The sequence below is a fragment of the Zootermopsis nevadensis genome, unplaced genomic scaffold (assembly GCF_977971745.1).
Source record: "Zootermopsis nevadensis isolate Lab colony 2312 unplaced genomic scaffold, Znev_1.0 Znev_ptg000015l, whole genome shotgun sequence".
In the NCBI taxonomy this organism is placed as follows: domain Eukaryota; kingdom Metazoa; phylum Arthropoda; class Insecta; order Blattodea; family Termopsidae; genus Zootermopsis; species Zootermopsis nevadensis.
Window position 1 is genome coordinate 3,431,673 of NW_028259147.1, and position 16,141 is coordinate 3,447,813.

The 16,141-nt window shown below is 41.7% G+C and overlaps 1 protein-coding gene across 1 annotated transcript in view; it reads right to left on the bottom strand.

Annotated features, from left to right (window-relative positions):
• LOC110828029 (glutamate [NMDA] receptor subunit 1) overlaps positions 1-16,141 on the bottom strand; it is a 136,886-nt gene that overhangs the window by 17,878 nt on the left and 102,867 nt on the right. The gene's annotated exons all lie outside the window — the stretch shown is intronic.

Below are 16,141 nucleotides of genomic sequence, written 5' to 3' on the forward strand. Positions count from 1 at the left end.
TATATGGGGGGCAGTGGAAGGACATCGGATGGAGAGAGAAGAAAGAGACTGGAAATCAGAAGACTTAAATGACGCCAAAAAACCGATATATGCATGCACACAAATTTACATAATTTTCATTAGAAGCGTCAAGGCTTGGACGTCAGATCCGTTCCGTCAATTTGGTTAACATGCCGATTAAAATAAATAAAATTACTTTTAAAGCTCCGTATTTAGACGTAACGCCATTATCAGAAAATCCTACAGCACACATTACTACAGGCAAGAACTTACTAAAAGGAAACCATCTGAAAGTCGAAAATGATGATGGATTTTTTGGCTGGGTTGTTGCGCTGTGCAGTCTCGTAGGTAATGACCGACGTTTCAGGTGTGTTTCCTGCAAAGCTCCAAGCATTATGAACCGAGCGGTCAGCTGGACGAACCTCAAAGCCGTTCAGGACTTGTTCCAAAGTCTTTGAAATGAATCGAATCCTTGTCATCGAGGTCGTGGATCGCCATTTTGCTGAACTCGGGGGAGGGGGGGGCACTTTTATTTAAATTTCTATGGCCGTACTGTTTAACCCACACAGTTTTGCCCAACAGAGCTACAGTATATATATTTTTTTCATTAAGCGCACTTTGGTATGAACAGTTACCTACAACATGACGCTCGGAACAAACTTGTTGCAGTGAGTGTACGTAGGCAATACAAACCACAAAAAGGCAAAAGTGAGGGAGGAGAAGAAAGGACTAAAACAGGAAAAAGAGTAAAACGTAAGAAGCCAACAAAAAGAACTTGTTCCATTGAACCTCAAGAACTGACAAAGGAAGGACTCTGTAAAAAGCGAAGAATAGGATATCTGTAAATGACGTCATCAAAACTGCAACCAACCTGCTCTCTCTGTATGTCGATACACAGGCACTGCCATCTCTTTGTCGAGGAAATTTTCATGTGCCGAGAAGCGTCCATTACCAGCAAGTTCCTTGCCAGACAATACAAAAACCAGACAGGTCTGACTGTGTTCCCTAACTGAGCGCGGAAGGTACAGTACGTTTAGCCAGCCATGAAATTCACTACCGTGTTGACAAAAGCCAATCATTGCTGCCGAATCCGGAGCACCCCCTGAGGGGGGAAAATTATCATGTCTAACCACTGACGTCTTCCATAAAACCGACGCCATCAGAAGGAGAGAAAGCTGTACTGTATGATTAATTATTAATAATCACAATGTCCACTACTGCTTCACACTAATTATAAGGTTTCCTGACATCTGACGTAAGTCTTTTTATTTAAATTTTTGAGCTGTGTTATTCAGATAAACACACAACACTCAGTTAAGTAAAAAAAGTCACTTGACGGCATCTTCCGCTTGTATTTCTGTAACGACTTTAACATTAACTTCACATCGTACTTAAGAGTTCGATTCCCGGCGGTGCCCGAATTTATAACTTGTGTTGGGCAAGGCCGTGGTCTAGGCAACACGGAGTTTTCCTCCGGGGGCTTCCCCGGTTTCTCCGTGGCATCCCATTCACACACAGAAGAAGGCAATGGCAAACCACTTCTGGATCATCTGCCAAGAACGTATATGAACAGGTCCCAGTCCGAGAAAAGGATGGAAGGATCCTGTTCATATGGACCTGTCGTCACACAGAACACTAAATTAAAAAAAAACTAGAACGAGAAAAGATGGCGCTAGAATTCGCTGAAGTTTCGCAACGAATGTCCATGGGTCTATATGATACGTCAATTTAAAACGTGAAACCAACTGAACTTTGAGTAATAAAAAAAGTAACTATGGAAAAAAGAAACTTTGTGAAATGGAAACAAATTGTTACTATATTGTTTTCAGCCCTTGTGACGTGTGCATTTGCAGCGTAACAAATTTGCATTTCAAACACAATAAACGTCAAAAAAAAAACTCAACAATTCCTTGAATGTCCTACGTCAGAGAGGAAGTTACATTTCTAAAAAGTTAACGAAGTTGTAAGGACACAAAAGTATAACTTTAATCAATACATAAACCGACGGGAATAAGCAATTCCGAAAAAAAACAAAACAACTTCAACACAACAAAAGTATTAGAATCGATTTTCTGCAAAAAAGTATTCACACCCAAATAAATTTAAAAGTGCCACTAAAAGCGACAATGAAATTCAGTGTGATTTTAACACAGGCTTAAAAAATTCTGTTTTTAACCAGTGCCCAGTAAAGTAAATAAATTTACTTGTATGTGTTTCGTGGACCAAGGAGGTCGACCTGTGCCATCGTACCTCTACGCTAGGCAACTCCGATAGACAAAGAGAGAAATTATGCCCAAAAGACTGTCAAGAGAATTTATCCAGAGACATTTAAACTTACTTCACACATCAGAAGCACGTGACCATCTCTTTTGCAAATACACGGTCAATATTAGAGGCACCCCTGCTTACAATTACAAAAAAAAAAAATAAACAAGTATCAGGCCTTGCGGATAGAACGCTGGCCTTGTAATCCTGGGGTCTCGGTTTCGATTCCCGGCGTTGCCCGAATTTATAACTTGTGTTGGGCAAGGCCGTGGTCTAGGCAACACGGAGTTTTCCTCCGTGGCATCCCAACAATTACTCCATTCACACACAGAAGAAGGCAATGGCAAACTACTTCTGGATCATCTGCCAAGAACGTATATGAACAGGTCCCAGTCCGAGAAAAGGATGGAAGGATCCTGTTCATATGGACCTGTCGTCAGACAGAACACTAAATAAAAAAAATTGTTTAGAATCAAAACATCGTGTAAATACAAATCGACGCTTCATCAGCTATTATCGAAATAACATCGAAAAGGAGATTCACATCACGAGTCAACAGATCCACGCTATTTTGTTCAACGGTCGTACTGGTCGCCATGTTAGTATCGCTGAAGATATGGTTTCCTGTCGCGTGCCATCATAATTGATGGAAGTTATTAGCTAGGGACAGAAGGAAAACTGCTCTTTGGCAAACCGTGTATTCAGCCACCAATATTGGCGCTCGCTGCCCTCAAAATGTCCCCTGACGCACATTTGCATACTGCGCAGACCGGCTGAATATCAACTGGTACAAGCAGATCGCTACAACACTTGGGCATTAACCACAATTGTTTTCGTATGGCTTATTTTATTTGTTTTTTATTTGGAAGCAGTTTCAGAAAGTAAACTAACTGAATGGACTAACCTTATCCTTGTCATTATTAAATCCTTTTATTGTTTATTGGATTTTGAGTCCAAATATAGTCTATCACAATGGTCAGTGACTGTTTTAACAAATCAATTGTCCTAACAGAATGGAAGCTAAATGCCCATTTCTACTCAGTTTCCATTTGCTCTTTCATGCCTTTAACTTTTAAAATATGGCTACCATGTTCCCTGCCATGTTCTAACCTACGGCTTAGCGAGCTATTTGTCACTTCGTGATGGCCCCATTGGAATACTCTATGCCACGTTATGACATTGGAGTCGGTTCTAGTCTTATGGTAAAGGAACACCCAGGGTAATTACCCCCTTTAATAGCGCCAAGCGTATCATAACGTATTTTCTTATCAAATTTAATATTACTTACCTATACTTAAAAACAAAAATTTTGGAACATACATTTTAGACAACAGCGTACCTATTAATTATTTTCACTGTTCGTTTAAATCAGCGAAGGTCGGCCATTTCACCAGACAAAGCAATTCATCCAGGTGAGATTGCAGGGTCTGACGGCGGCAACTGTCTTATGGCAGTGGTCTCCAACCTGGGGTACGCGAAGACATCTTAGGGGGTACGCGAAATTTTTTTAAAAATATATATTTTATGATAAACACTGATTAATCAGTAATGTAATTTATTTAATTTATTTTAAATGTAGATTATATACTATGCATAACTTGAATTATACACCAACAACTTTGGGGGTACAGAGTCGAAGAGAAATTATATCTGGGGGTACGCGTACAAAAAAGGTTGAATGCCACTGTCTTATGGGATACTGCACCGTGCAGTATGGTAGAAACTGACGGACGTTTCGATGAATTTCTACCAGACCACACGGCACAACAACTCAGAAGTTTGCCGTCTTCTCGGTTCTTTCATATTTCATCAGAAGACAACAGAACTGAAGCTGAACTCTAAATCTGCATTTCGAAAACAAACGCCTACGATAGCGACATCTTACAGGAGCGAAGCTACTTAATATGAAATGTACAGATTGGGAGTACCCAGAGGATGAGAGGGCATGTAGCATGCATGGGCGATGAGAAATGCATTCCAATGTTTCGTTAGAAAGCCTGAAGGAAAGATACCACTCGGGAGACCGAGGTGTCAATACGGAGGATAATATTAACATGAATCTTAGGGCTATAGAGTGAAAGTTTTTGATTGGACGTATCTGGCTCAGGAGCGTATTATTAACTTCTAAAGAACGACTTTGCTCCGTGGAGGAAATTATGAAGTACATCGACTTCCAAGCAAAACTATTCGCGTTTTAAACCGCCATAAAGTGACATTTTCGAAAATCTTGCAATGGAAGACAGCAGAATATTAACTTCCAAAAATAAATAGTGGAGAGCTGCTTCCACTCGCCTTGCATCCTCCTTCGGTCTCGAGTCTATGGTTTTTTTTAAACGCAGGAAAAGTCCCCATCTGCAGCCCCTTGTTAGTCGATGAACTAAAACATCTCTATAAAACGGCGGGGCGGGAAATGAGTGCTGACAGTTCCATTAGCGGGGAAAAAGAGGTGGAGCCTATTCTTCTCCGACTTTGACAATGTTTACCGAACCTAATAGAAGTCCAATCACCGTGCAAAGTGTCGGTGCAATCTGCCCAGTTTGAGCAGACAGCAACAGGAAGAATTGCTAACCACAAAACATGCAGGGGCAGACTTTCGTTTTCCTATTAAATCGCTTTAATATCTTCACAGCAGATTGCTACCGCAGGGATATCAGATAATGCTTACAATTCTTACCGATCCTTATTGCCCAAATACCAAATATCACACAAAACAATTAATGTTATCATCATCCCTAAACCCAACACCTTCACCGAGACTCGAACCCAGGGTAGTATTCAGGTTTAGAACCTCAATGCTTGTCATATTTTTGCTAGGAACAGAAATAAAAACTGTGTTCTTTGCGCGGTCCTTCTATCGTGCTTAGTCTCTAAGCTACATAAAAAAAGTCTTCACAAGGACTCAAACCCAGAACGGTTTACTCGAGTTGTAGCCATTGTTCCGGTAATCTCGTCGTCCAAACAAACAACTTCGGTCTTGTCGACGTTCTTCTAACATGATTATTTTTCAAGATACAGACGCCAGCATCCGGTTTCAAACCCAGGACATTTTTTCTTTGGAGTTCTGACCATTTCTAAAATCTGTTCCTGGTCCTAAGGAATAAGCATGTCACGTTTGGTGCAAATTGGTGTATCCGTTCTCGAGCTATAAGCGAACGCGAACGCGAACACACAAACACATACAATTTCAATTTTATATTATAAAAATAAGGTTAAAACTAAAACAAAAAAAATATAATATTAGCAATTACGTCCGTACAGAAGGTATACCAAGACTGGCTATAAAATCGAAAATCCTCAAGATACTACACAGAATTGGTTCAACAGCTGTCGTCGCTATAAAATCGAAAAGGGTCGTGAGAAATGTTCATTCCATCTTAAAACAAACATCGAAGAGCCCACAGGAAGCGATGTTAGTGCTTCAAGTTGAATCTTTTAAGATTGGGATAGAAGTAATAAGGAGATGGAAAGAAATAAACTTTCATTCTTCCTTCTCCGGCGTCCACCTACTCACACAAGGGCAAGTGGACTCTCCTCAACCGCTTAAAATCCAATCCACATCACCCCAAGTACTCGCGGAACACACTCTTAACATTGTCCCATCGTCCCTGTCTTCGAAACGGCAAATTTCCAAGAGTCTATACGGATTCCATCCTGGCAATGCCTTGCGAGGCTGCACACCTTTCGAAAACAAAGTAACAATTTCATGTTTATGATATAATTTGTAATTAATTCTCACGATCATTTGAGTTCTATAGAAGGTGATTAGCTACTTAAGGCCCCTGCTCCGTAGAGAAACACCTAATTACCACGAGAGATGACATTTCTTGATACAAAGGACTCACAACTGTGTTAATGGCGTACGGCATTGTGAAAGGTCGCTCAATTAACACCTTTTGTTTTATTGAACAATCCCCATACCCGGATTTCATCAACAGTGACTACGTGGTTTCTGAGAACACAAGACTGGCAAAAGTGCACATGGGTTCACGTTTACATGGACCTGCAAGTCCTATATATGAAGGAGTTAAGAAGAAGATTTCCGTCATACTGCCTCCGTCATCAGGGCGATCATCGCCCTGATGACGGAGGCAGTATGACCTCTGAAACGTTGGTTAACATCGACCAGACTACACAGCGCAACAACCCAGTAGACAGCAATCTTCATACTCATCGCCCTGATGACGGAGGCAGTATGACCTCTGAAACGTTGGTTAACATCGACCAGACTACACAGCGCAATAACCCAGAAGACAGAAATCTTCATACTAAGAATCGCCCTGATGACGGAGGCAGTATGACCTCTGAAACGTTGGTTAACATCGACCAGACTACACAGCGCAACAACCCAGAAGACAGAAATCTTCATACTAAGAATCGCCCTGATGACGGAGGCAGTATGACCTCCGAAACGTTGGTTAACATCGACCAGACTACACAGCGCAACAACCCAGAAGACAGAAATCCTCATACTCTGATGACGGAGGCAGTATGACCTCTGAAACGTTTTTAAACATCGACCAGACTACACAGCGCAAGAACCCAGAAGACAGAAATCTTCGTACTCACGGCCCTGATGATGGAGGCAGTATGACCTCTGAAACGTTGGTTAACATCGACCAGACTACACAGCGCAACAACCCAGAAGACAGAAATCTTCGTACTCTGATGACGGAGGCAGTATGACCTCTGAAACGTTGGTTAACATCGACCAGACTACACGGCGCAACAACCCAGAAGACAGAAATCTTAATACTCTGATGACGGAGGCAGTATGACCTCTGAAAGGTTGGTAAACATCTACCAGACTACACGGCGCAACAACCCAGAAGACAGAAATCTTCGTACTCTGATGACGGAGGCAGTATGACCTCTGAAACGTTAGTTAACATCGACCAGACTACACAGCGCAACAACCCAGAAGACAGAAATCTTCATACTCACCGCTGCGAAAACCTCAAGTCTTACACAGTTAAGAAGAAGTTTAGGCAACACGGTAATATTTTCGTTGTATGATTGGCAACACTGCTGAGACCTGGTCATGGTGCAGTTCAAGTGGATGTCAGACGGTGACATGCTGAGAGTGCGGTTCAGTTGTAGTCTGTGCCGAGTGAACAGCGGCTCACAGAGACGGGCACTAACAAATACTGACGACATTAACAAGATAAGTTTCCTGATACCAACTGTTTTCCTCACACACGCATACAGCATTGCAAAATGTGTATGCACGTCGCATAAAACACATTGGCAGGTACCACCGAGACCAGAAACGGTGCAAAAGAGTCTTTAAGATGCAGTGCAGACCTCATGGTTATTTTAAACTTTCTGGAATACGTTCCGATACTTACAGATATATCCCATCATCATACATCATGAGGTCGGGATTTTTTTTTCTTCAGTTTACTACAAAAAGTGCCTTGTCGAAACCTACTTACTGTAAGATACTGATGAATATTAAACTCATTCCAGACTTAGAACTCTAACTGAAGCCGTCTGGTAATGAGACATAAGTAAGCTGCTTTTTAAAACCTGTTATTCATCATCGAAAGAGAAATGCGGGTTAGTTTCATTTGATGCAGATGGTCGTGGACTGATTCAACATACGGTCACCGCTGCTGGGAAAATAAACGAAGTTCGAACCAAGTGCTTCTGACTCATTAACCCTGAGATAAGGCGCGCAAAACAGCCTCCAATTTCATGAACTCGATCCACATATTTAATATTTCCCCACTGGTTCAAAACTTATTAGGAAACACACAGAAACCATTAGTCACGGTAGACCTGAGGGTGCCTGGCACACCGTATCGAGCGGCTATTAACATGCTAAAAATAGGTTATATCGAGGGGAGTTTCCATTGTGAGTGGACAATGCAAACAGCTGCACAGAACAACAGCTCGTGTGATCGGGATGTAAGTCAATCGGGCATCTTTTCTCTTGTGGACATGGAGCACATCCAAACAAGTCACAAGTTGTAGGAACTACATTAAAATTACGTCAAGAAAGCTTACGTTTTCGTCATAAAATGAGATATCTTGAAATTTATGATAACATTTTGAAGTGAACTTCATAAATGTAACTTACCTAGGCATAGGACTATGAAACGTGCCTATATGTGTTGTTGTGCCAAATTTGTTCACATTTATAACTTGTGTTGGGCAAGGCCGTGGTCTAGGCAACACGGAGTTTTCCTCCGGGGGCTTCTTCCCCGGTTTCTCCGTGGCATCCCAACAATTACTCCATTCACACACAGAAGAAGGCAATGGCAAACCACTTCTGGATCATCTGCCAAGAACGTATATGAACAGGTCCCAGTCCGAGAAAAGAAAAGGATGGAAGGATCCTGTTCATATGGACCTGTCGTCAGACAGAACACTAAATAAATAATAAGATGAGGTGGTCTAGCGGTTAGAACGCTGGCCTTGTAATCCTGGGATCTCGGGTTCGATTCCCGGCGGTGCCCGAATTTATAACTTGTGTTGGGCAAGGCCGTGGTCTAGGCAACACGGAGTTTTCCTCCGGGGGCTTCTTCCCCGGTTTCTCCGTGGCATCCCAACAATTACTCCATTCACACACAGAAGAAGGCAATGGCAAACCACTTCTGGATCATCTGCCAAGAACGTATATAAACAGGTCCCAGTCCGAGAAAAGGATGGAAGGATCCTGTTCATATGGACCTGTCGTCAGACAGAACACTAAATAAATAAATTTAGTGGTATGAGTCCTGATGATGGAGACAGCAAGGACCTCTGAAACGTCGGCAAACTTCTACCTAGAAGACAGCCAGCCACCGTCATGATTTCGCTGGCTTCACAGTACCAGCGAACTTGAGAGATGTCTCCCTCTTACTCTAATACGCTGAATTGAAACTATGAACTGACAGGTCCGTATAATTTCTAAATCCTAAACTCAAAAGACACAGGATTAAACCCGACCACACGCAGCTCGGTATTTAGAACAGTAATCCAACAGACTGTTTATTAAACTCATCGCGTTGCCAAACAAAGCAAGTCGGAAACCATGACAAATTTTCGCAATCGAACTGAGAATTAAAACCATGTGACCACACAAAATTCAGACTGCTTTAATCCACGCATCCATTGTTCGTTTAATTCCCTCGGACAAACAATAAAACGTGACTCTAAATAAACGTGATGGTCCCTCGCAGATTCATACATGATTTATGGCCTCGTTGGCAGGATTACAAGTGCACAGTTGTTAGTGTACCACGACAGCAGTGGCGGCATTTTGACACACAACAAACAGACCGTGTCCTGAGCCAGCTAAATCCAATTCACACGTTCACTGAGATCCCTTCAAACATACCCCCTTCCAAAGCCCAACTTTCATCCCAAATGCGTTTTTCCGATAAGTTTTCCGACCAAAATATCATACGCGTTTCTTGTCCAATCCCAAGTCATGTCAAAAAACCTCCTTTATTCAAACCCTGATATCCGTAGAACACTTTGGTCAACTCTTATATCCGCGGAATTACATAAATGGATCGTTACGAACTGAACAAAACGTAATAACATCTACTCTGGAAGATTACTAGTAGACCTACGGCCATTCGGTCGCTCATCATTTCCATCTACCGAGCCCCCTCACAAACCATTTCAATCCGGTTCACTTCGCCCTTGCCATGGTCTCCCAAGTGCCTTTTAACCACAACGCCAAAAATTCCAAAAAGTCGTATTTCTTGTTTCAATTCATGTCTTAGGACAAAACTTCTTATGTAGCGCGTTATTTCCAAATACCTTCGACTCGCTGTTCTTTCCCCAGAGTAAAACCTATTTATCGTCCACCGTCGCACTGTTTCATAAAATCACTTACCATAAAAAAATCATCAATGCAATCGTTTGGAAAATCTCCCTTAAACTTCTTATTAATCTAAGACTTTATGGTCGCAAAGGTTAACAAGACGTGCCATATGGAATGATAAACGGATAAACGAGTCTTACTGTGACATTAATTAAACCTCAATACTGGTTTAGATTACAAGAGAAAATACAACGTCAATTGTTTCGATTCCAACATAAACTTCCCTCGCAGTTCGACATTTTTATTACCTATAAATTTGACCGAGTATCTTTAAATAATACGGCGAAATTTTATAATATCAACCACATTACAAAACGCACATTCTGAAATTTTAAACCTATGAGTAAAACTGTAAAACGATGAATTCGGTTTGTCGACGTACAGAAACTCAAATTTTGTTGAAACCCAATACAGTAATCCATATTTACTTCTGAGGCGTACCATTAATTGCACAGTATCAGATTCGAACTGTTAACCCAATTCACGGAGCTGGAGGATAAACAGACTGAGTGGGAGACCGTGTAGTAACCACACCCGAGGCCTCAGGATCGTGTTCCCGACTTCGATGTACGTCAGCTGTGGAAAAACAGGCGAGGAAAGATGCACTCCCGTCGAATCAATATTTGGGCGGTAAATCGCGTTCTCTCCGATAGCCCCAGTAAAAGATTTACCGTCCACATTCAGCGCCTCTATATCCCTTACATAATTTTACTAGCGGCCAGCTCAAATTAAAAGAATAAACACCCTTACCGCATTTTCCAAATGCCCTCCCTGCTATGCCAGAGATTCTGATATCTGTTTACGGCAGGTAACAAATGACACCCGCGTACAAAAACAACTCTGCATCGTCACAGATCCTTTACATCAGAATTTGAAGCGCTCGCCGTGTTCAAGTGCGTGACGTTCTGTAATGCTTGGAAGCCTTAAACAAAATTCAAATCGGATATCGTACGATGGGAAAGGAACGTAGCTCGGATTAGGAGAGGAACATGAAATACAGCAACTGTAGGCCCGGGACAACAGAAGACCGAAGATGTTGAAGGACTTCTTTCAATTGCACAAAGCCGGTTGGCATCTACTTCACGCCTACATATCCGGTCAGTGTATCATTAATTAACCCGTTAAAATCACCATTCTGTCGTTCTTGATAATAATAATAATATACTTCTGAAAAGGGTTACTTTCAATTCTGCGATTGTTTGAGCCAGATTATTTCACATTTTATTTTATCAATACTCTCGTTACATCAGCTATCTATGTTTCTTCCTTCTAAATCTTTCTCCATTGGTATCGGTCACGGCCACCTTCCTTCTTACACAGCAGCATCATAGAATTTTTTTCTCATTTACTGTTTCGTATGTCAGCTACGTCACGTTCGAGTTATCATAGTGTATTCATAACTGTGTTGGCAACACTGATACTCAGAATCTAATGTTCCTTCGCAGTTTCCGTGTAGCTCACTTCGCAGCCAAAGCTCATCTAAATAATATTTAAGAATTCAGTCCGTACCGCGAAGAAAACACAACTCTTCACCATTACGAAGATCAACTTGTTAACGCTGTTTAAGGAAATGATCGCTGTTTACAGAGAGAATCATACGTAACAAGTGCACATAAAAGGGAAGTCACTACTGATTTTAAAATCAGCTGGTAAACATAATAACCACTGGACCTTGCACGAATTAACAAAAACACTACTTCCATTATGCACTTTGCAGGATATAAAGACAACACCTGAAATGCTCAATCTAGTACCAAAAAAAAAAAAATTGTACGTAGTCATGGTGAAAACTGTAATTCTGTGACTGTGCTGTTGGTCGTAACTCGGGGTTTAAAATAACTTTTATGAGAGACCTGTGTATATAGTCATTAAAAAGTCTATTAGCTGGTTTATGGAAACGAGTGTGGATAATGAGAACGGACGACTGAAATAAAGTGGCGCCACAATTACAAAAGTAACAGTTACGGAGCAAAGACGCTCAAGAACACTACGAGTTTGCTCTGCTGAATGTTTGCACAGTCCCGTAGTCAAACTGAGCTTCCCGAAACGACAGATGATACTACCCCCTTCCCCCGGGGAGCAAGATTGTAATTTTGCGATGTCGAGGTCCTTTCCTTGTTAAATGCGACACCGGAAACTCTAGTACAGAACTCAACACAGATTTTGAGACAGCCAACTTCATGTAACGCGTTCAGTAATTCTCTTGAAAGACTTAGGGCTAGCGAGCACGAGCGGTTAGAAATAAATTTTGGTTCCCCCCAATTGTAAGGCAAATATTGTTGAAAGCCCAATTTCAAAAGTTATATGAGGAATGTACCCAAAGAAATTATTCAGATAATTTCTTATTTTGTCAAGATGGCTCGAGTTCGGCATTACAGCATCACACACTTCAATCCACAGTTTTAGAAATAATTATCTTCAAATGACCTTGAAGAATTTAAAGCCCTATATTCGGGAAAAAAAACCCGGGACATATATTGTTGTGAGAACGACCTGACCTTGACTTGTCTGCGACCTCAACTATACGTGAGTATGTTCACTAGGATACATAAGGTTCGGCAGAATTAAGAGTGGGAAAAAATCGTCTTAAAATGACCTTCGAATTTTTAAATGTCTTCATTCGGCAAAACGTAAGGTTAACATTGTCGTGAAATTTAATGACACTATATTCCTCTAAACCTTGGACTAATTTTGTCGAGATCTTAAGGTGATGTTTACCTATCCATGAACTCAAACTGGCATGAATATGGTCATTCAGGTTATTACAGATTGGCAGAAATATGCGTTTGAAAAAGTTATCGCCGAACGACCTTGAAAATTTCAAAGGCCTCTATCTGGTAAACTTACGGACTGATATTGTCGTGACTATGACATGACACTGACATGTGCTTGACCTCTAACGGACATGAATATGGTCACTCAGATTCCTGCAGATCGGCAGAAAAATGCGTTTGAAAAAGTGACCGCTGAACAACCTTGAAAATTTCAAAGGCCCCTATTTGGTAAACTCACGGACTGATATTGTCGTGACTATGACATGACACTGACATGTGCTTGACCTCTAACGGATATGAATATGGTCACTCAGATTCCTGCAGATCGGCAGAAAAATGCGTTTGAAAAAGTGACCGCTGAACGACCTTGAAAATTTCAAAGGCCCATATTTGGTAAAGTCATGGACTGATATTGTCGTGACAATGACATGACACTGACATGTGCGTGACCTCTAACGGACATGAATATGGTCACTCAGATTCCTGCAGATCGGCCGAAATATGCGATTGAAAAAGTGACTGCCGAATGACCTTGAAAATTTCAAAGGCCCCTATTTGGTAAACTCAGGGACTGATATTGTCGTGACTATGACATGACACTGACATGTGCGTGACCTCTAATTGACATGAATATGATCACTCAGATTCCTGCAGATCGGCAGAAATATGCGTTTGAAAAAGTGACCGCTGAACGACCTTGAAAATTTCAAAGGCCCCTATTTGGTAAACTCACGGACTGATATTGTCGTGACTATGACATGACAATGACATGTGCTTGACCTCTAACGGATATGAATATGGTCACTCAGATTCCTGCAGATCGGCAGAAAAATGCGTTTGAAAAAGTGACCGCTGAACGACCTTGAAAATTTCAAAGGCCCATATTTGGTAAAGTCATGGACTGATATTGTCGTCACAATGACATGACACTGACATGTGCGTGACCTCTAACGGACATGAATATGGTCACTCAGATTCCTGCAGATCGGCCGAAATATGCGTTTGAAAAAGTGACTGCCGAATGACCTTGAAAATTTCAAAGGCCCCTATTTGGTAAACTCAGGGACTGATATTGTCGTGACTATGACATGACACTAACATGTGCGAGACCTCTAACGGACATGAATATGATCACTCAGATTCCTGCAGATCGGCAGAAATATGCTTTTGAAAAAGTGACCGCCCAACGACCTTGAAAATTTCAAAGGCCTCTATTTGGTAAACTCACGGACTGATATTGTTGTGACTATGACATGACACTGATATGTGCGTGACCTCTAACGGACATGAATATGATCACTCAGATTTCTGAAGATCGGCAGAAATATGCGTTTGAAAAAGTTATCGCCGAACGACCTTGAAAATTCCAAAGGCCTCTATTTGGTAAACTCACGGACTGATATTGTCGTGACTATGACATGACACAGACATGTGCGTGACCTCTAACGGACATAAATATGATCACTCAGATTCCTGCAGATCGGCAGAAATATGCTTTTGAAAAAGTGACAGCCGAAAGACCTTGAAAATTTCAAAGGCCTCTATTTGGTAAACTCACGGACTGATATTGTCGTGACTATGACAAGACACAGACATGTGCGTGACCTCAAACGGACATGAATATGGTCACTCAGATTCCTGCAGATTAGCAGGAATATGCGTTTGAAAAAGTGACCGCCGAACGACCTTGAAAATTTCAAAGGCCTCTATTTGGTAAACTCACGGACTGATATTGTCGTGACTATGACATGACACTGACATGTGCGTGACCTCTAACGGACATGAATATGGTCACTCAGATTCCTGCAGATCAGCAGAAATATGAGTTTGAAAACGTGACAACCGTACGACCTTGAAAATTTGAAAGGCCTCTATTTGGTAAACCCACGGACTGATATTGTCGTCACCTTGACATGACACTGACCTGTCTGTGACCTCAAACTGATATGACTATGGTCACTCAGATTCACGTGCGCTCGCTTCCTACTGAGACATTGCGTTCCGTCAAGGGTTGCAGAAAAACCGCTGAAGTCCAAACCGCTCCTGCGCTTAGGGTCTTATGGAAGTGGAGAATGGTATTCGAGAACACATCTCTCCCAACTCATAATTCACTTCACACCTACACCAATTAACCATTGTAGATATTGTTGTCTGGTTCGATGACGTATGTAGTGCATCTCTGTAAATTGCACAATACCAGTTTCTATGTGCAAACACCAACGACGCGGCGGGTAAGCTATGTTTACGAAAGTAAAGTAGCCGAATCTTCCGATGCAGCTCTATCAACAGAAAGCTTTTAAAATTTTAGGTGAATTCTGTCAGCACATCATCAAAACAAAACTGTTTTCTGCAAGTCCGTTACAGCAATAAATTCTTACGAAAATAATTGTACTCTGGCGTATGTTTGTTTTGAATTTCTGTATAACAATCCACGTTTTCATTTCCGTAACTATGATATTTAGAAAACGTGTTTCTTTCCATACCGACCCTGCTGTATTCACATTTCTCAAGGCAATGAAAAGGTGTTGGCACGTAAACAGTAGGATCTCCTAGACAATTCTGCTGCAGTAATCTGCAAGTGGGTTCAGCAATGCTTTCATTATTAATCACGATAGTGTAAACGCAGGACCGACCGAGGTAACAAATTGAACTTTATGGGAGGCTGAGTACACATGGAAACAGTGAATACATAACTTGTCATAAGATCATAAACACAAAGGATGAGATTTTAGGTTCTCACAGTGGCGAATATGAAGATGGCTGTCTCTACTGGGATGATGCGCCGGGTAGTCTGGTAGCAGACTATCGACGTTTCAGAGGTGCTTGCTGCCTCAATCCCCCCTCTTCGACACAATGCGCAAACCTTGTAAAATGTTGTAAGCTGCGAATTTCTTCTCGTGGACGATATGCGATGAATTCTAAGGTGAGGAGCGGGAGAATTTGAACTTGTCTAGCTACAACAAACACTGTGCGTCTTCTCTGTACTACGCGGGTTTCTGCTGACTCCTGTGACTGAGCGACCGTATATCCTGACATTTTTTCGTGGTTCCGTTCATTACCTTCGACAATGCGACCGTAACCGAACGACCAACCTCGATCTGTTTGTCATACCTGGCTTTGGCCACCTCTGGACCAATACGAACAAACGGGCGGCCCGCGGGTCACAACCGGCCCGAGATAACTTTTAACCAAGCTCGCAAAATAATCTATTATTTGTTACCAGTTACTCCGAACGATCTGAGAGAAATCATGATTAACTCGCCTTCTGCTTTACGTGCATGCGTCA